At 45.7% G+C, this 21,826-nt stretch overlaps 2 non-coding genes across 2 annotated transcripts; both read left to right on the top strand.

Moving 5' to 3' along the window:
- Positions 1-1,355: 1,355 nt before the first annotated feature.
- Positions 1,356-1,428, top strand: trnaw-cca (transfer RNA tryptophan (anticodon CCA)). The gene has a single exon. It is a non-coding gene; the product is annotated as a tRNA-Trp (tRNA).
- Positions 1,429-12,912: 11,484 nt separating this feature from the next.
- On the top strand, positions 12,913-12,985 carry trnar-ucu (transfer RNA arginine (anticodon UCU)). The gene has a single exon. It is a non-coding gene; the product is annotated as a tRNA-Arg (tRNA).
- Positions 12,986-21,826: the final 8,841 nt, after the last annotated feature.

Consider the following 21,826-nt stretch of genomic DNA (forward strand, 5'->3'; position numbering starts at 1 on the left):
CTGGAGTCTCATTGATCTGATGAATTCCTCACAACTTTACTCAAGTATTCTTGTTGGTGATGGGGACAAAGGGAGACTAAATTTGATTTGCGTTTCAACTTGATTTTGTTCACAAAGTATTGAAACAGTTTGTAACATTATTTGGAAATGCATACAAAGGTTCTAAATCAATTGTGTACAGTCTATGCAGAGAGAAAAGAACCAACAAACCATTGGAATATTGACATTTCTCAAACCTTCTGTATCGTTGTGGAAAGAAAGGCATTTTGTACTTGGGCAGTGAACGATCTCTGTTCAGTGTCAGGCACCAAGAGGGTCTGAGAACTGAAAGGACGATGTGATCATTTGTCAGAAAGACCTGAGACTGTGTTGTTTCCCTGTTACACCTTGGCAGCAGCTGCCCGAAACTTTAGTGCATCCCTCAGTGTGTTGTCACAGATCTGGGAGTGTGCTTGGCTGTCACACTCATTTGAGGTCAACTGTTTTCAGTAGTCTGCCAATATAGTGCCCTCGTGGCCTAATGGCTATGGCACTGGCCTCTGAAATCTGGGATTTCATTTTTAAGCCTGCTCTTTGCAGTGGCTGATTTTCATCCCATGTCAACTTCATCTCAATCCAAATTGACTGGATTTTTAAACTACTCTGTTAAAAATCATTGTGCCTGTGTTGAGATTATGGCAAATGCTGTTTAATAGAACCTTGCACAAGGCAATTCCGAGATTTGGGAGATCTTGGGGTGAATTGTCTGAAAGAGACAGCACAGCCACAATGGGCTGAATGCCCGCTAAGATTGTGTTGATTTGTCCTCAATGCAACTTTTTGCAACATCTCCACTTCCTCCTTCCCCAGTAACTGCAAATATCTTGAAAGTGCTGCACAAAATAACATTGAGCCCTTGGCTATTTTCCTGTCTGCTCCATTTTCCTCAGACTTGAGATGTGCAAAGTTGGAGTTTGAAGGTGGTAAAAACAATGACTGCAGATGCTGGAAACCAGATTCTGGATTAGTGGTGCTGGAAGAGCACAGCAGTTCAGGCAGCATCCAAGTAGCTTCGAAATCGACATTTTGGGCAAAAGCCCTTTTTCCCGAAACGTCGATTTCGAAGCTACTTGGATGCTGTCTGAACTGCTGTGCTCTTCCAGCACCACTAATCCAGAAAGTTGGAGTTTGGTTGATTTTTCATCTGTCCATTTGGGCAGAAATGGGAGGCGGGATCAATTTATCAAGCAGCCAACAATTTAGCATGAGATGGAAGGGGTAAAAAACAATCAGTAAGCATCTCACACTCAGAAACACACACTATGAGAGGTCAGGGTGCAGTATTTAAAGGCTGCCATTGGCAACCTGCATGTGGGGCCCCAGTGGCCTAATGGATAAGGCACTGGCCTCCAATGCCAGAGATTGTGGGTTCAAGTCCCATCTGGGGTGTCTCTGTGGCTTATCCTTTATTTCTAATCTATTTTGGAAAAATCCCCATCTCTGCATTCAGTTGATGGTCAGTGGTATCCAACATGATCTTGCACAAGATTTTCGAGGATCTGCAGGATTGAATGTTGAAGGTGGTCATCAAGTGGCTGCTGTTTCTGGATGGGGACGAGATTCCTGAGAGTACGGTTGGAGAGGTTGCTTTTGGAAGCCAGCTCTCATCACACTCTCATCAACAAACCAACCCTTCAACACTGATCCCTCCAGAACATCGGATATTACTGACAGAGAATACCCTTGCCAACGTTTATAGGTGCACCATCGACAGCATTCTGTCTGGATGTATCACTACCTGGTTTGGCAACTGTACCATTCAAGATCGGAGATGGTTACAGAGAGTGGTGAACTCGGCCCAGACAATCACAAAGGTCAACCTCCCATCTATAGAATCCATCTCCCAGGCCCACTGTCAAGGAAAGGTCTCCAGCATTCTCAAAGATCCATCCCACCCTGGCAATGTTTTTCTCCAACCTCTACCATCGGGGAGAAGGTACAGAAGCCTGAACACACGCACCAACCGGTTTTGAAACAGTTTCTACCCTACTGTTGTTAGAATACTGAACGGTCTCACAGACTCTCAATATTTGCCTGTACCTGTGTTGTTGTTCCTGCTGCTGTTTCCCTATTGTTTACTTATCTATGTTACTTAACTCTGTGAGCTGCCTGTATTGCTCACAAGATAAAACTTTTCACTGTGTCTATCATTACTTGCAAATCAAATATTTTCAATGAATCTTCCACCTTTAGGATTACTGTTATCTTGGTCCAACTCATTGAATGTAAATATAAATTATTGAGTGTGGAATAACTTTATTTCACCTGCATTTTTTCCTGTTAAATGAGTTTGGGAGAAGATTTGTAGCTCGGGTGCTAGTTGTTGTGGTTCTGTTCGTCGAGCTGGGAATTTGTCTTACAAACGTTTCGTCCCCTGTCTAGGTGACATCCTCAGGTGCTTGGGAGCCTCCTGTGAAACACTTCTGTGCTGTTTCCTCCGGCATTTATAGTGGCCTGTCTCTGCCGCTTCCGGTTGTCAGTTCCAGCTGTCCGCTGCAGTGGCCGGTATATTGGGTCCAGGTCGATGTGTTTGTTGATAGAGTCTGTGGATGAGTGCCATGCCTCTAGGAATTCCCTGGCTGTTCTCTTTTTGTCTTGTCCTATAATGGTAGTGTTGTCCCAGTCGAATTCATGTTGCTTGTCTTCTGCGTGTGTGGCTACTAAGGATAGCTGGTCGTGTCGTTTCGTGGCTAGTTGGTGTTCATGGATACGAATCGTTAGCTGTCTTCCTGTTTGTCCGATGTAGTGTTTTCTGCAGTCCTTGCATGGGATTTTGTACACTACATTGGTTTTGCTCACGTTGGGTATCGGGTCCTTCGTTCTGGTGAGTTGTTGTCTGAGCGTGGCTGTTGGTTTGTGTGCTGTTATGAGTCCTAGTGGTCGCAGTAGTCTGACTGTCAGTTCAGAAATGCTCCTGATGTATGGTAGTGAGGCTAGTCCTTTGGGTTGCGGCATGTCGTCGTTCCGTTGTCTCTCCCTTAGGCATCTGTTGATGAAATTGCGAGGGTATCTGTTTTTGGCGAATACCTTGTATAGGTGTTCCTCTTCCTCTTTTTGTAGTTCTGGTGTGCTGCAATGTGTTGTGGCCCTTTTGAATAGTGTCTTGATGCAACTTTGTTTGTGTGTGTTGGGGTGGTTGCTTTCATGGTTTAGGACTTGGTCTGTGTGTGTGGCTTTCCTGTAAATCTTTGTGGTGAATTCACCGTTCGGTGTTCTCTGTACCATCACGTCTAGGAATGGGAGTTGGTTGTCCTTTTCTTCCTCTCTAGTGAATTGGATTCCTGTGAGTGTGGCGTTGATGATCTGGTGTGTGTTCTCTATTTCTGTGTTTTTAATTATTACAAAGGTGTCACCAACTAGCCACGAAACGACACGACCAGCTATCCTTAGTAGCCACACACGCAGAACACAAGCAACATGAATTCGACTGGGACAACACTACCATTATAGGACAAGCCAAACAGAGAACAGCCAGGGAATTCCTAGAGGCATGGCACTCATCCACAGACTCTATCAACAAACACATCGACCTGGACCCAATATACCGGCCACTACAGCGGACAGCTGGAACTGACAACCGGAAGCGGCAGAGACAGGCCACGATAAATGCCGGAGGAAACATCACAGATGTGCTTCACAGGAGGCTCCCAAGCACTGAGGGTGTCACCTAGACAGGGGAGGAAACGTTTGCAAGACAAATTCCCAGCTTTCCTGTTAAATGCCAACAGGACAGTATAGAGGTCAAGCAAGCTCAATGTTTGTACAGTTCGATGATCTCAAAGCAGCCATGCAGATTTTTAAAGACATTAGGTCAGAGATTAACTTAATTTGAATGGAGATAATGCAGTGAGAGGGTTTTAATTGGAGAGAATGTTTAAATTGAAAGTATCCCCAGAAGGGATGTAAACCACAGGCAGTAGCTTAGAAGATCAGAGATGGAGCTGTTAGGTCACTGGGACAACACGTGCTTCTGGGGCCATGTCAGGAGAATTGATCCCCTCAACCTTGGTTGTGTTCATGTCAGAACAATGCTGCACTCTCCCAACATTTATGTTCACCAACATTTCACGAGTTTCATCCCACCATCAAACTCACCATGGACTCCTGTTTAGTATCTGTCTCATTCTTGGACACATGCATCTCCATCAAGGATGGACACCACAGCACCTCACTCAACCACAAACCCACCCTCAACATATTAAAACAGCCGTCCCCTCTGTACAAGCCGTACACTTACACAGGATCTGTTCAGGTGAGGGGGAATGTGAGGGGCACTTGGAAGTACACAAGGATGCCCTGATAAGAATGTGATACGATGCTTAACTCATCAATCGCCAGTTCTGACATGCCCCAGGGAGAAACTGCAATGACCTCCTCAGGAGACAGACACGAGCTGCAACCAACAGGGTCCCCTTCATTATCCAGTACTTACCAGGAGCTGAGAAACTATGTCACATTCTCCACAGCCTGCAACACATTATCGATGAGGATGAGCACCTCGCCAAGACCTTCACCATCCCTTCACTTCTCACCTTTAAACATCCACCAAACCTTAAACAGACCATTGTTCACAGCAAACTGCCCGGCCTTCAGGACAACACCAAACAACCCTGTCACAGCAGACACTGTAAAACGTGTCAGAGTGTCGCCATGGATACCGCCATTACACATGGGGACATCTCCCACCATGTACGCGGCAGGTACTCATGTGACTCGGCCAACGTTTTCTCTCTCATACGCTGCAGGGAAGGATGCCCAATGCATGGTACATTGGTGAGACCAAGCAGAGGCTACGGCAACAGATGAATGGGCACCGCGTAACAATCACCAAACAGAGGTGTTCCCTCCCAGTCGGAGATCACTTCAACGATCAGGTACTTTCAACCTCAATCCTTCAGGTAACCATCCTCCAAGGTGGGCTTTGGGACAGGCAACAACGAAAAGTGGCCGAGCAGAGGCTGATAGCCATGTTTGGTACCCATGGGGATGGCCTCAACTGGGACCTTGGGTTTATGTCACACTACAGCTGACCCCACTACATACACACACACACACACACACTCACACACACACACACACACACACACACACACTCATCCTGTCACACAATACACATACACACTCCCACACTCCCACCCACACACACACCTTTTCACAGATGTATACCCCATTACACTCAAACACATACACATACACACACTCTCACAGACACTCACATCATCGCCCCATCCCACGCACACCCAAATGCACACACTCACTCGGTCTCCCCTGCACGCACACACATATACGTTTGTGGGGTGAATTTGTACGTTCAGAATTATCTTTAGTTTTTCTCAAAAACTGCATAAAACCATGTAAGATTCTGTAAATGCCACTTTAGAAATAGAATCAGTTTGAGCGAACATTGGGACACAGACATATTTTAATCCCACATCTTCAATGCATTATCTGAGCTGAGATGGCACCGATTGTTAAAACTCTCTTGAGAATGTAACTTTAACAAAGGTCTGGGATGTACATAACAAGGAACTGAAACGAACATGATCATTCTAAAAGATGAAAGACTTCAGCTCAATTTGTTTAATATTACATGCCATGACACTGCAATCCTGTTGCTAAAACTTCAGTGTTTTACTATCCTGCTCCACAACCATATGATGAAAAAGCAGTGCATCGAAGGCTAGTGTTTCCCAATAAACCTGTTGGACTATAACCTGGTGCTGTCTGATTTGTAACGTTGTCCGACCCAGTCTAACACCGGCTCCTCCAAATCATAACCTTTATGTCAATGACTGGTGAGTTTTGGATGATCATGTAAAACATAATAATAGAAACCATCCAAAGTTGGGACTTGATGTTTTCAAGTCATTACACTATGACTTTTTCCCTGGCAGTTTACTCCATTGTGGGATTGTTTTTATTCATTTCTAGGGCGTGAACATTGCTGGCTAGATCAACATTTATTGCCTCTCCCTAGTTTCCCCTGAAAGGTGATGGGGAGCTATCTTTTTGAACCACTGCAATCCATGTGCTGCCTGTATCTCCTTTCGAACTGATTGAAGATTTAACAGGAGGGAGTCGGCCATTTTGGATTTGTTCCATACATTTACATCACTTGTATGACCCATTGATATTTTACTTGTACATTCTGTGTCTGATGCCTCCTCTCTCATTACACCTGATGAAGGAGCAATGCTCCGAAAGCTCGTGTTTTCAAATAAACCTGTTGGACTATAACCTGGTGTGGTGTGATTTTTGACCATTTGTTGGAGGTAAACCTACAATGAATCAATGGAGGGTGTTCCAGGATTGTGACCGAGCTACAGGGAAGGAATGCGATATGTTTCTGACTAGGCCAGCGTTTATTGCCCAGAGGGTGAGTCAACCACATTGCTGTGGGTCTGTAGTCTCACCAGGTTTTCTTCCTGAAAGGAGAATATGGAACCAGTTAGGTTCCTGACAAACCTCAATAGCAATATATGGTTATCATCAGACAAAGCTCCTCCTGAGCTGAGATTTCACCACCTTGTATGGTGGGATTACAGTCCATCTCCCCCACACCATGAACTTGGTGTTCTGGATTCCTACTCCAGGTCTAGCACTGCACCACCATCTCCCCTTATTAACTGGAATTGATATCAAACAGACACAGGGTGCTGATCAGAGTTCATGTTTAAAAACATAACAGCCCAAATGGGATATGAACTCACAACCCCTGGCTTTGAACATGGACACCCTCTTCATGATGCATCTGAGGTGAGATACCATGTGAGCCACCCACGACAATTGATAGCTCTGTCTTTGTTTGTGCTCCGAAGATCTTAAAAATTCGGCAATTCAGCTCCTCGAGCCTGCTTTGTCATTCCACACGATCATGGCTGATCTCATCTCGGCCTCAACTCCACTTTCCTGCCTGCTCTCCATAACACTTCAACCCAACTACAGCCTGCATGTAGGGATCCCTTTTCATGGCACAAGGCACTTCACAGGAACCACATTCAGGAAACCATTACACATGGACCGAAACCTTGGCCAAAGAGAGGAACACCTTGAGATCCTGAAACCCCAAGGTAGAGGGGTGGAGATCTTTACAGAGTGACTTCCAGAGGGTACCATCCAGGCACAGACAGTGATGTCCAAGCAATGAATAACAGGAAGCCAATCTGGCCTTTAATTTCCTGAATTATTCTTGTTGCCATTCTTAAAGAACGAAACAACATTGGGTATTCTGCAGTCCTCTGGGAATTCTCCTGGGACTATAAAGGATACAAATATTTTGCACAAATCCGGAGCAATTTCCACACCTGCCTCTTTCAGGATTCTATGATAGATTCCATCAGGTCTTGGGGACTTGTCTACCTTAATGCTTTTCAAAACACCCAACACCTCCTTTTTAATATTGATATGCTCTAGAATATCAATATACAAGACTCACCATCCACCATGTCATAGAGTCATAGAGATGTACAGCATGGAAACAGACCCTTCGCTCCAACCCGTCCATGCCGCCCACATATCCTAATCTAATCCCGTCCCATTCGCCCACACTGGGCCCATATCCCTCTCGACCCTTCCTATCCATATCAGTGAGCAGTGTAGGTTTCTTCCCTCCCGCCCTCCTGACCATGTACTCACTTTCTTTGTCTGATTTTCTTCCTTTTAAAAGTGCCGTTGTTTTGAGGTTTTTTTCTCCAAAGTTGCAGAATAAAACAGTAATTGCTGCTCCTGGAATTTGAGGAAATCACCCCCAACACCTAAAATGCCTCAAAAAAGGGGCAGCTCTTACAGTCACAACTTTTTCCCGTCCTCCATCTTGGACTACCCAGAATCCTTTGGAAATACCAATGCACTTTATTCATTAAGAACCTCACCCACTTCCTCCGGCTCCATGTGTAAATTCCCTCCTTTGCTCTGAGAAGACATACCCTTTCCCTGGCGACCTGTTGCTTATTATCCCTCTGTAAAATGCCTTGGAGGTTCCTTAATCCTGTTTTCCATAAACATCGCATGGTCCCTTCAAATTCTCTATTTCCGAGTTTGAGTTCATTCCTGTTATCTCCAGGGCTCTGTCTGTCTTCAGTTTCTTGAACCTTACTTATACCTTCTCCCTCTTTCTGCCTAAGACTTAACATCATAACACGTCTGAACAGGTCAACGAAATATATTGACAGGAACCATCGACAGCATCAACCTGCATTTATTGAGTTATCTTTCAAAACCAATTCAGTGCAATTGAAATACTGTGTGGTATCACTCACTGTAATAAACACTCTCCTTGAATAAGCTGAAGAGAAAGTAATGGCAAATTATAAAATTACCAAAATAATGCATGACAATGGTTCTTAAATATATGTTTATAAATTACTCTACAGATACTGAAAGAAATTAAATAAGGAGGAACAAATATCATGGACAATTAACCATACATTTCGCAATATTTCACTTTCACTGTAGAATTGTAGTTTTAAGATCAAACTTGTTCTGAAGTTGATCAGATCTCACCCCATCTAATACTGATCTTTTATACCTTTCTCCCCAAACTTGAGGTGAGAATTCATATGTTTCAGAGGATTGCCTTATTTGATGAGCTGTTCCTTGATATATAATAAGTATAATCCCACAGACATTGTCATGATTGCACCTTGTCTAAAGTCTGAATCAAATCATTCAATAGCAGACAATTCCCAAGAGGTTAATGATCAAAAGTCCCATTCAATGTTTTCAAGTCTCCACTATTCTTACGTAAAAAAATTATACAAAAGATAAATCCCACAAATGCTGGAAATCTGCAATAAAATCAGGAAATATTGACATGCAGCTCAGGTAGCACCTTTGTCCACCCCAGTCTAACACCGGCTCCTCCAAAACATTTAAAAGGCATCTGGATGGGGGTATATGAACAGGGTGGGTTTAGAGGGATATGGGCCAAATGCTGGCAAGTCGGACTAGATTAATTCAGGATATCAGGTCGGCATAGACGAGTTGGACCAAAGGGTCTGTTTCTGTGCTGTATAACTCTAAGACTCTGTAACATTTAAAAGGCACCTGGATGGGGACATGAATAAGAAGGCTTCAGAGGGATATGGACCAAATGCTGGTTTGTGGGACTAGATAACTTTCCGATATCTGGTTGGCATGGACGAGTTGGAGCGAAGGATCTGTACAACTCTGTGACTCTGTAAGTGTAAGCTTTCATGGGAGATTTTGACTTTTGTTACAGAGCCTTTTTAAATGACTGGGACATTTTAATTTGTGCTTATTTGGTTTAATTGGTTTCTTTTAATTTGTTTTCAGAGTCGTGTAAGGAGACTTCTGAAAAGTAGGCTGTCAGTAGGTTAGAAGATGGAATAGGTTATGCTGCATTCTGCAATTACAGCGATGATGATGTGCCAAGTGTAATACTTCAACTGGCTTGGCATTGATTTATTGGTTAATGCTCTTAGCATCTTCAGTTGAGAGTGAAAGCATATATCTTGGGAGGATATTTAATTGCTCTAAAGATACCACGTATCTGAAAGTTCCCTGCAGTTAATAGATCAATGGGACAGGAATTACCTATTATATCACAAAGTAAGTCTGTTTCTCTCTGCTGAACTTCTACTCAGCTAAAGATTGACTCTGCCTGTTGTGTGACATGGCTTTTAATTTCCACTGATCAACCAGATGAACATTCGTAACACAATGTAATTAAACTCAACTTTCCTTCAGTATTCTTGTTGGTGATGCAGACAAAGGGGGACAAAATTTGGTTTGCAGTTCAACTTGATTTTATTAACAAAATATTAAAACAGATTGTCAGCATTTCCCAAATTCCCACAATCTTTACTCTCTCTCCAGCTCTATCCATCTGAGAAAGGATATTAACTGGAACAATCCATGTTGGGCCATTGGAATCATTTCAACTCCCCCTCCCACTCTGCCGAGGACATGGAGGTCCTGGGCCTCCTTCACTGCCGCTCCCTCACCACCAGACGCCTGGAAGAAGAACGCCTCATCTTTCGCCTTGGAACACTTCAACCCCAGGGCATCAATGTGGACTTCAACAGTTTCCTCATTTCCCCTTCCCCCACCTCACCCTCGTTCCAAACATCCAGCTCAGCACTGTCCCCATGACTTGTCCGGACTTTTCCTACCTGCCTATCTCCTTTTCCACCTATCCACTCCACCCTCTCCTCCCTGACCTATCACCTTCATCCCCTCCCCCACTCACCCATTGTACTCGATGCGACTCTCTCCCCACCCCCACTCTCCTCTAGCTGATCACTCCACGCTTCAGGCTCACTGCCTTTATTCCTGATGAAGGGCTTTTGCCCGAAACGTCGATTTCGAAGCTCCTTGGATGCAACCTGAACTGCTGTGCTCTTCCAGCACCACTAATCCAGAAATTGGAATCTCCTTCCTGTCCCGATATAGGGCTGGTTCTCTTCCACAAAGGGGGGGGTCTCGCAATTTCGGGCAGATCTTTCTACTGAGGCAGGAAACGATTTCTCTTCATTCTGAGGCACCAAGAGGGTCTGAGAAATGAAGGGACAATGTCATAACTGGTCAGAAAGGCCTTAGACAGTGTTCTTTAACTGTTACACCTTGACAGTAGCTGCTCCATACTTTGAGGTCAACACTTTCCACAGGGAGTCCAAGGTGGAAGGGCTAGGGGCCTAATGGATAAGGCATTGGCTTCCTTCAGCTGGTAATTGTTGGTTCAAGTCCCATCTGGGGTGCTTGGGTTTTAAGCCTGGGCCTTGTTGCTGATTTTCATTTCATGTCAACTTCATCTCAATCCATGCTGACTGAATTTTTCACGCTGATTGATGATGTCACTTCCGCCCCATCATGGCCACTCCCACAACCACTTCCAACCTTCACAATTCCTCATGCATCACACCTGACATCACTTCCGCCCTTCACATCATCGCTGATGCCACATGCTCAGTGACTTCCCCCACCCCGACTGCCCTGGTCACCACCACTTCCGCCACTCCCCTGCATTCTGCTGACGTGCCCCCCCACAGACCCCACTGTCACTATCCCCACCCCCCAGAACCCCGAGGGGAACACTACCCCTGCTCATGACTCCACCCCCATTCGCCCCACCATCACACCCACTCCAGTTACAGGTTCCGCCCTGGACAGGACTGCTCCGAGTGCTGTCTCACAGGAGTCGAGTGTTGGTCATAAACCAGCTGGTGCCTGCCATGCTGTGGTACCGGCTGGTCACTTTGGTCCCTCCTCCTGGTTTTGTCGCTGACATCCAGAGAATGTTGGTTCACTTCTTCTGGGACAAAAAGATGCACTGGGTCACTGCGCAGGTCCTGAGTCTCCATATTGAGGAGGGCGGTCAGTCACTGGTGTGCGTTCACACCCAGGTAGCGACGTTCCACCTTCAGACCTTGCAGCGATACCTTTACATTGAGCCTCCCCCTCGGCGGGGTGCCCTGGCGACGTATTTTTTCCACCAGGTGCGTAACCTCAACTACGACACTCAGTTCCAGTTCAGGGACCGTGATGGTTTGGAGGTCACTCTCAGGACACTGCCTGTCTTTTACCAGGACCTGCTCACGGTCTGGAACATGGTCGAATCGCGTCACGCCTACCCTCCGGCAGGAGTAGCGGCTGTCGTCAGGGAGACGTTGCTCAGGAATCCGCACCTCCGTACTCGTGGGTTCGAGTGACTGTCGGAGGGGAGGGCCGTGACTGTGAGGGTGACCAGGGTCGGGGACGTGCTGGATGGTGGGGGCCTGGGCTGGACGCTGCCGCAGGATATAGCGAGCAGGGCAGCGGGAGACGTCCGGTACGTGGCCACCACCATCCGACACCTTAAAACGACGGTGCTCAGACCCCACGTAGTGCCCCAGTTGGAGGATGCTCAGGTGTGCGGTGGGATCCCGTCTGCACTCACTCCTGCCCGGACGGAATTTCACATTGGCCCCAGGGTCCTGTACTTCCTGCGGGAGACTGTGCCCCACAACCTGAGCTGTCTCTGGAGTTTTAGTTTTGTCCCTTTCAGGGGTGTATCACAGAGGGCCCTGTACAGACTGCTGCTGCACACCCTCATCCACCTCCCGGACACACCCTGGCGTGCCCATTTACCACCGGGCGGTGGGGATCATCCCCAGTGAAGGGCTCTCTACATGGGAGTCCTCCCCCTTTCTCACGGGGATCTGGGGTGGAGGGTATTGCACGCGGCAGTCCACAGATTGTGGTGGTTCACGGACTCCCAGCCCAACTGCTTGTTCTGTGGTGCTGTGGAGTCCATGGAACAGGGCGCTTGCACTCCCTTTTTAGCTTTCTGGGAAACCTTCTCCTCCGTTTCTGGTTGGACTTCAGCCCCACACTCCCCATCATTGGGCACCCAGTGCCGAGGGGGGAGGGTTGGTCAGAGGATCTCCTCGTGGGTCTGCTCCTGGGCCTGGCCAAACTGGTTGTTCGGGTCAATCGCCTGACCCTCTTCCGTGGTTACATTCGAGCCCGGGTGTCCCTGGAGAAGGAGCACGCAGTGTCTACCAACATCCTTGAGCTGTTCAGAGAGTGCCCTCCCCCTCACTGTTTGGTCACACAGCATTGCCCTTTGATGCTTGTCACTGGCCACTCGGGTGTTTCCTTTCTTCCTGGTGGTGGGAATTGAATAAAGATTTGTACATCTGTTGTCTTTCACTGTGTCTCACACCTGCACACACACAACATGGGTGCTGGGAAAATATAAGCACTACCACAGTTAGGCAGCAGTGCGGGGGTAAAGAGAAAAACATATATAACCAGGAGATTCAGAATCCCCTCAGTCCAGGGCACTGACTCTGTGCTGGCTGAGCCACAGTCAGTGTGTTTGTGCAAAACAAAACAAAACTTAAAAGCTGCCATTTTAACATCACACATGTAGCCCCAGTGGCCTAATGGATAAGGCACTGGCCTTCTAAGCCAGGGATTGTGGGTTCGAGTCCCATCTGGGGTGTCTGTCACTTGCCCTGTGTCAACTTGATTGCTAGTCTACTTTGGGAAAATCTGCATTCAGTTGATGGGAAGTGGTGCCCAATGATTTCTTACACAAGATTTGCATGATTGAGGTGAATTCTTTGAAAGAGAAAGCACAGTCACAATGGCTGAAAACCTACTGAGATTCTCCTGGGGATGGCATGGTGGTTCAGTGGGTAGCACTGCTGCCTCACAGTGTCAGGGACCTGGCTTCGATTCCTCCCTTGGGTGTCTGTTTGTGTCGAGTTTGCACATTCTCTCCATGGGGTATTCCGGGTGCTTTGGTTTCCTCCCACAGTCCAAAGATGTGCAGGTTCGGTGGATTGGCTTTGGGGAATGCAGGGTGAGAGGATAGGGGTTGGGCCTGGATGAGATGCTCTTCAGAGGGTCAGTGTGGATGTGATGGGCTGAATGGCCTGCCCTTCTCACGCGAAGTCTTTTATGAACAGGTTTGGAGCAGATGGTCAGAGCTCCACTGCAGGACCCAGTCAAGGCTTTGCTAAGGTTTGGCATTCAGGTGTGTTTTCCTCTTCTCCTGTCCCTGATCTTCCAGAATCTTCTGAGGCTTTGGCCAATACGGTCATGAGCTGGGTTCACATCATCCAATGGGGTCACACCAATACCCTTCACTGTTGTCATGCCAGGAGCTATAAAGTGGATTGTCTCAGGCTGACACTTCTCCAATATACAACCCTCAGTCTGGTTGGAACTGGTTCTTCTTGAAACATTGTAGTTCTTTGATTTTAGTTGCACTGTTCTCTGGAGCTGAGAGCTGCTGTTTAATTTAGTTTGACCAATTTTCTGTCAGGTCAAATTTCTCCAGATGAGGATCAATTGAGAATGCCTGATTTTGTTGCCATGGTCACCTGACCACACAGGATTGAGATCAGCTGCACAGTGAAGATTTCAACAAAATCAAAACCCCAAATTAGACTTGAGCCCACAATCACTGGTTTAGGAAGTTAGTGCCTTATCTATGAGATCACTGGGGCTCCAACAGATGGAGCTACCAATCTATGGACAAAGCAGCTTCTGTTTTGGTTATGTTGGTATCAGTCTAAGCTATATTCTGTCAACATTACCACTTGAACAACAGATTACCTACATGTTTGGTATTTATGATGATGTCCAATATGTCAATGGAAATGATTGAAATCTGGGTGTTCAAGGTTGGAACTGATGGGTCTGTGGCTATGCATTTGGGTCCTTACCTTTCTTAGTCAAGGTATTGAATACAATTGCAAGGAGGCTATGATGGAGATGTGAGGTAGTTAGGCCATCGTTGGAGAACTTGGAGTGCCACATCCACAGATTGGACAAACATTTGTGGGAAGGCAACTGCTGAAAATCACCAGGCTCTGAGTCAGAGTCGGGGTTCACCAACAGAGTTTATTGTCCAAGGAAATCCCGGAGCTCCGGGGAGAGAGCAGCACCAACAGCACAGTGGTCAGCTGTGATTCTTCTCTCAACCCGGAGCACATGGTCAAGATACTGTTATACATTTTGTGATATAATAGGTCAGTGATGAGGTTATTGTCTCTGTAACATGGCTTGTTTATTGTAAACATTGCAGAATCCTTGATCGTTTCGGTGCAGTTATTGTCAGTTCCAGCGTGGCCTTTGTTAATTTCAGTGCAGTTGTTGTCAGTTTCAGCGTCTGCGCTGAAGTCAGTTGCTGTAGTAATGGGCGCTAATCGCTCTTCCTGAGAAGGACGATTACTGCAGCCCTGGCTATTATCACTCTGTATTGAGGCTGTATCTAACATTTCTATCAAAGCTGTTGTCTGACCCAGACCCTTCGGCGGGCAGTGTATGTTATTCATGTGTATTGTCTCTCCCATCCGCCTTAAACTAATCAACTCGGTTGTGAGTGCAATGTGCTGGCATTCTGGTGGCCCCAGGCAGTGTCTATGTTTGCACTGCTGTCTCTCTCCATTTGTGGTCCAGCGGCCATCTTGTGTGCCAAGTGGCCAACTTATGGCTCAGAGGCCATCTTGTGTGTCCGTGTGCCTAGTGTCACCCTGCCCCGTGCCATCTCCCACTTCACTTTGTGGTCAAGGAGGCGAGGGTATTAACTGGAACAATCCATGCTGGGCCATTGGAATCTCCTTCCTGTCCCGATATAGGGCTGGCTCTTTTCCACAAAGGGGGGTCTCGCAATTTCGTGCAGATTTTCTCTCTCTCCAGATTTTGATAATTTAAAAAATATACTTTATTCATAAAAGATCAAATAGTAACGCACACACAGGTTCTAAATCAGTTGTGTACAGTCTATGCAGAGAGAAAAGAACCAACAAACGATTGGAATTTTGACATTTCGCAAAGTTCTGTGTCGTGACAAAAAAGGCATTTTGTACTTGGGCAGGAACCGATCTCTGTTCATTGTCAGGCACCAAGAGAGTCTGAGAACTGAAAGGATGATGTGATAATTTGTCAGAAAGACCTTAGACTGTGTTGTTTCCCTGTTACACCTTGGCAGCAGCTGCCCGAAACTTTAGTGTATCCCTCAGTGTGTCGTGACAGATCTTGAAATATGCTCGGCTGTAGCACTCATTTAAGATCAACTATTCCCAGTAGAGTATTGTCACTGAGTTTTTGTGGCTTAATGGGTTAGACTGTAGATTCTGATGTAGTGGATTGGAGGTTCAAATCCCTTTTGGGGTGTTGACGTTTTAAGCCTGGTCTTTGTGGTGGCTGGTTTTCATCCTATATCAACTCCATCTCAATCCAAATTGACTGGATTTTCCAACTACTCCGTTAAAAATCACTTGCCTGCTTCGAGATTATGGAAAATGTTCTTCAGTAGAAACTTACACAAGGTAATTCCAGGGTTTGGGAAATCTTGGGGTGAATTGTCTGAAAGAGACAGCACAGCCCCAATGGGCTGAATGCCCACTAAGATCCTATTGAAGTGTCCTCAATGCAGCTTTTTGTAACATCTCCACTTCCTCCTTCCCCACTAACTGCAAATATCTTGAAAGTGCTGCACAAAATAACATTGAGCCCTTTTCCTCTCTGCTCCATATTCCTCAGACTTGAGTTGTGCAAAGTTGGAGTTTGGTTAATTTCTTGTCTGTCCGTTTGGGGAGAAATGGGAGGTAAGATCAATTTTATCAAGCAGCCAATGATTTAGCGTGAGATGGAAGGGGGAACAACCAATCAGTGTGAGTATAAAACTCAGAGAAGAACACAATATGAGAGGTTCAGGGTGCAGTATTTACAGGCTAAGGGACTGGATAAGGGACTGGCCTCTTCATCCTGGAAGTGTGGGTTCAAGTCCCATCTGGGATGGCTAACTTTTAAGCCTGGTCTTCACGGCTGATCTTCTTTGTCTGATGTCAATTCGATTTCTCATCTCCCCTGGAATCATCCCCAGGTCTGTGTTGGGTTTGGTGGGATGTTGTGTCAGAAAAATACAGAACTTTGTGGGGACTGCAGAATATGATGCTAAATCCCCCCTCTCTCTATGTCGCATTTGGACGGATCAGTCAAAAGTGTCGTCTTTTTTTGAATAAAATCTCTAACTTGAAATAAACGAAAGAGGTCCCTGTTCGGTAGCTTGTGTTTCTGTGCTAACTGATCGAAGGACATCATTGTGTCTCCCTCAAACAAATCACCCACGCAAGACACACCCCTAACTGCCCAATGTTTGGATCCTGAATCTATCATCCCCGGTTGAAAACCCGGCATACCCAGTGTAAGAGAAGATGTCTTGCCAATATTGCCTTCCCTCTGCCGAATTGCCCTCCATGCTTTAACAGTATCGATAACTATTGGGTTATGGCAATATTCACTTACTGTCCTCATTTTGTCCAAACACAGCAAGCGAGTAAGGGGTCACCTTAGCCTGGGAGGTTTCAATATCTAACAATATTGAAAGAGGGTCCCCACAAGCCCAATCACTCATGTAGGATAAAAGTGAGCTTCGTTGGTAGCTTTTAATGTCTGGGAGATCCACTCCCCCCAGTCTGTGAGACAATCGCAGTTTAGCTCATTTAATGAGGGGCCACTGACGATGTCAAATAAAGGGGCTGAAACAGACGTTCAGTCTCCTGAATGTTTGCTTCTCGAAAATCGGGGGGAGCATCCATATAGGGTATAGTAAACAAGGGAGAATATTCATCTTAATAAGCGCTATCCGACCCAACCACGAGACCAGAAGCGCCTCCATCTTTGAAGGTCTTGTTTGATTTTGTCAAATAATTGAACAAAATTGGCTTTGAACAGCCGATTCAGAACTGGAGTAATGGACATGCTCAAATACACAAAACCCCCCTGTGACCATTTAAATGGGAATCGATATTCACCCTCAAGACTTAACACTTTCATAAGACCACCCATAGGCATAGCCTCTGATTTTGAAAGATTAATCTTGTCCCCCAAAAAGGTGCCAAACACACAGATGCATGCTAACAGGCGAGGGACTGAAACTGCTGGATTTGATGAAAGAATGAGGACATCGTCCACATACAATAAACTCTGATGTAAATTTGACCCCACGTCTGGAGCTGATATATTGGGATCCCTATGAATGGCCTCCACCAATGATTCAATCCTCACTGTAAAAAGCAGTGGGGAAAGGGAACAGACCTGTCGGCTGACCCAAAAAATGTTAAAATTGCTTGATCACACCCTGTTGGTGATGGTTGCAGTGAGAGGGTCATTGTGGAGAACCTTTACCCATCTTATAAAAACTTCGCCCAAAACAAACCGCTCCAGAGTATAGAAAAGGTACACCCTCTCAACTCGGTCAAGGGCCTTCTCTGTATCTAGAGAAATCACCAATCCCTATATTGACTGTTGTTGACACACTTGAATTACATTAAGCAGCCTCCTAACATTATTGGAGGATCTGCGGCCCTTTATGAAGCCCGTCTGGTCCTCTTTAACAATAGAAGGTAACACAGTCTCACAGTAACACGTAATGGCTTGAGGGACTCTCCTTTTCCTAGCGAGATATGCTCAGTATTTACCAGACCTGTCACCATGATCATATAACCTTTGCTTTGCAAAAGTAAGCTCGTTCTTTGCTGTCTGCGTGAGCACGGAATTCAATGCAGACCGCAACACCATAATCCTCTGTAACTTGAACAACGAGGGCCTGTCAAAGTAGGCCTTCTCAGCTGCCTTCAACCGTGCTTTGAGGAGACGTTGCTGCTCACCCTTCTGCCGCCTCTTACTGGCAGAGTAGGAAATAACTAACCCACTGGCATAGGATTTGGCAATTTCAGAAAGGAAGGATTGGCTACTAACCGAGCGTGAGTTAATGCCTAGGAATGCCCAAAGCTTCTGAGAGAACTGCTCCACAAATGTATTATCCTTGAGGATAAAGGAATCCATTTGCCAGTGACTTGGACCCACTGTAACATCCTTAATCTTAGCCAACAGGTACACTGGAGTGTGATCAGAGATGGTAATATTACCGATCGTACAAGGTGCCACCAAGTCCAGGGTTGCCACGGGGATTGGAAAAAAATCAATCCTGGTGTGACATCTGTGTGGATTGGAAAAGAAAACCGTAAAATCCCTGCCTGTAGGGTGGAGACACCTCCAGATGTCCACCAACCCTCACTCCACACACAGATCCACTAATTGTTTAGTTTGTACAGAGGGAGTCGGGGGCCTTTTGGCAACATCTGCACTGTGGGATCCATGAGACAGTTAAAATCTCCCCCTTTAGTGATATGCCAGGACACAAGACTGATCAATTTGAAAACGCATCTAGCAAAATGTTGAGGGGATGAGCTTGAGGGCAAGAAACATTTATAACACCATATTCTTCCCCATTTATCAATGCTATTAGAGTTACAAACCTCCTGTGTGTGTGTCTTTAACACACTCTCGTAACTTAAATGTAAGATTACTCCTCACCAATACAGCCACTTCCCTACTTCTGGTATTCAGTGATGTGAAGTAAACCTGACCAAAGCCATTCTTCTGTAGTTTCAAATGCTCCCTGTCATCCAAGTGCGTCTCCTTTAACAAAGGATTATCCACATTCTCCTTTCTAAGACTCAAAAGTACCTTCTTCCTCTTAATTGGTGAGTGACTTCCCTTCATATTCCACGTTCACCATTTAATCAAGTCATTACATTCTGCAGTAAAATTTAAATTCCAGAGAGGAGGAACTCGAACCACAAATCACTGAGCCTTAGTGTCATATGATCCATCAAATATAAAAACTACATAAACTGAAACCACGACATTTAACAAACCTACAAAACTATCAAAGAATAAAAGCAATACAAACCACCATATAAAGTGCCAATGGCGCTGAATTGGGGAACTCACCTCCTGCCCAAAGGGGGTAACTACCCATCCCAAACAGCCCATAAGTGGGCATCTAGCCATCCCAACCATTTTCTCTCCTTCTCGCTAGAGCCGTACCACAAACACAAGCAGAATAGAAAGTAAATATACCATAGAATAGCAAAATGAATAAAGAAAAAAAACATTTAAGATCGATGGGGTAAATACCCCACCCATCCTCTGGTATAACTTAGACAATAGACAATAGACAATAGATGCAGGAGTAGGCCATTCTGCCCTTCGAGCCTGCACCGCCATTCAATATGATCATGGCTGATCATTCCTAATCAGTATCCTGTTCCAGCCTTATCTCCATAACCCTTGACTCCACTATCTTTAAGAGCTCTATCCAATTCTTTCTTAAAAGAATCCAGAGACTGGGCCTCCACTGCCCTCTGGGGCAGAGCATTCCACACAGCCACCACTCTCTGGGTGAAGTAGTTTCTCCTCATCTCTGTCCTAAATGGTCTACCCCGTATTTTTAAGTTGTGTCCTCTGGTTCGGCACTCCCCCATCAACGGAAATATGTTCCCTCCTGCCAGAGTGTCCAGTCCTTTCATAAGCCTATACGTTTCAATCAGATCCCCTCTCAGTCTTCTAAACTCAAGGGTATACAAGCCCAGTCGCTTCAGTCTTTCCGTGTAAGGCAATCCTGCCATTCCAGGAATTGACCTCGTGAACCTACGCTGCACTCCCTCAATAGCCAGAATGTCTTTCCTCAAATTTGGAGACTAGAACTGTACACAGTACTCCAGGTGTGGTCTCACCAGGGCCCTGTACAGCTGCAGAAGCACCTCTTTGCTTCTATACTCAATCCCTCTTGTTATGAAGGCCAGCATGCTATTAGCCTTCTTCACGACCTGCTGTACCTGCATGCTTGCCTTCATTGACTGGTGGACAAGAACACCCAGATCTCTCTGAACAGCCCCTTTACCTAATTTGATACCATTGAGGTAGTAATCTGCCTTCCTGTTCTTGCCACCAAAGTGGATAACCAGACATTTATCCACATTAAACTGCATCTGCCATGCATCTGCCCACTCACCTAACTTGTCCAGGTCACCCTGTAATCCCCTAACATCCTCATCACATTTCACCCTACCACCTAGCTTTGTGTCATCAGCAAATTTGCTAATGTTATTGCTGATACCATCTTCTATATCATTTACATATATTGTAAAAAGCTGCGGTCCCAGCACGGATCCCTGCGGTACCCCACTGGTCACTGCCTGCCATTTCGAAATGGAGCCGTTAATCACTACCCTTTGTTTCCTATTAGCCAACCAATTCTCTATCCAATCTAGTACTTTGCCCCCAATCCCGTGCGCCCTAATTTTACTCACTAACCTCTTGTGTGGGACTTTATCAAAAGCTTTCTGAAAGTCCAGGTACAGTACATCCACTGGATCTCCCTCGTCCATCTTCTGAGTTACATCCTCAAAAAATTCAAGAAGATTAGTCAAGCATGATTTCCCCTTCATAAATCCATGCTGACTCTGTCCTATCCTGTTACTATTATCCAGATGTGCCGTAATTTCATCCTTTATAATAGACTCCAGCATCTTTCCCACCACTGAGGTCAGACTAACTGGTCTATAATTTCCTGCTTTCTCCCGCCCACCCTTCTTAAAAAGTGGCACAACATTAGCCGCCCTCCAATCCTCAGGAACCAACCCCGATTCTATTGAACTCTGGAAAATAATCACCAGCGCATCCACGATTTCCCGAGCCACCTCCTTCAGTACACTGGGATGCAGGCCATCAGGTCCCGGAGACTTTTCAACCTTCAGACCTAACAGTCTCTCCAACACCAAATCCTGGCAAATAGAAATTCCCTTAAGTTCAGGTCCTTCAGCCACTGTTACCTCAGGGAGATTGCTTGTGTCTTCCCCAGTGAACACAGATCTGAAGTACCCATTTAATTCCCCTGCCATTTCTTCGTTCCCAGTAATATATTCCCCTGCTTCTGTCTTCAAGGGCCCAATTTTTGTCCTAACCATTTTTTTGCCTTGGACATACCTAAAAAAGCTTTTACTATCCTCCTTTATATTCTTGGCCAGTTTACCTTCGTACCTCATTTTTTCTCTGCGTATTTCCTTCTTACTAATCCTCTGTTGTTCTTTAAAAACTTCCCAGTCCTCCGTTTTCCCGCTTATCTTTGCTAAGTTATACTTTTTCTCTTTTAACCTTATATGTTTCTTTACTTCCCTTGTCAGCCACGGCCGCCCATGTCTCCTCCTGGGATCTTTCTTCCTTTTAGGAATGAACTGATCCTGCATCTTCTGCATTATACACAGAAATATCCGCCATTGTTCCTCCACGGTCTTCCCTGTTAAGGTATTAAACCATTGAACTTTGGCCAGTTGTTCCCTCATAGCTCCATATTTCCCTTTATTCAACTGAAATATTGTCACTTCAGATTGTACCCACTCCCTCTCAAATTGCAGATTGAAGCTTATTGTATTATGGTCACTACTTCCCAATGGCTCCTTCACTTCGAGGTCACTGACCA

This window comes from Chiloscyllium punctatum, chromosome 18 (assembly GCF_047496795.1).
Source record: "Chiloscyllium punctatum isolate Juve2018m chromosome 18, sChiPun1.3, whole genome shotgun sequence".
Lineage (NCBI taxonomy): Eukaryota > Metazoa > Chordata > Chondrichthyes > Orectolobiformes > Hemiscylliidae > Chiloscyllium > Chiloscyllium punctatum.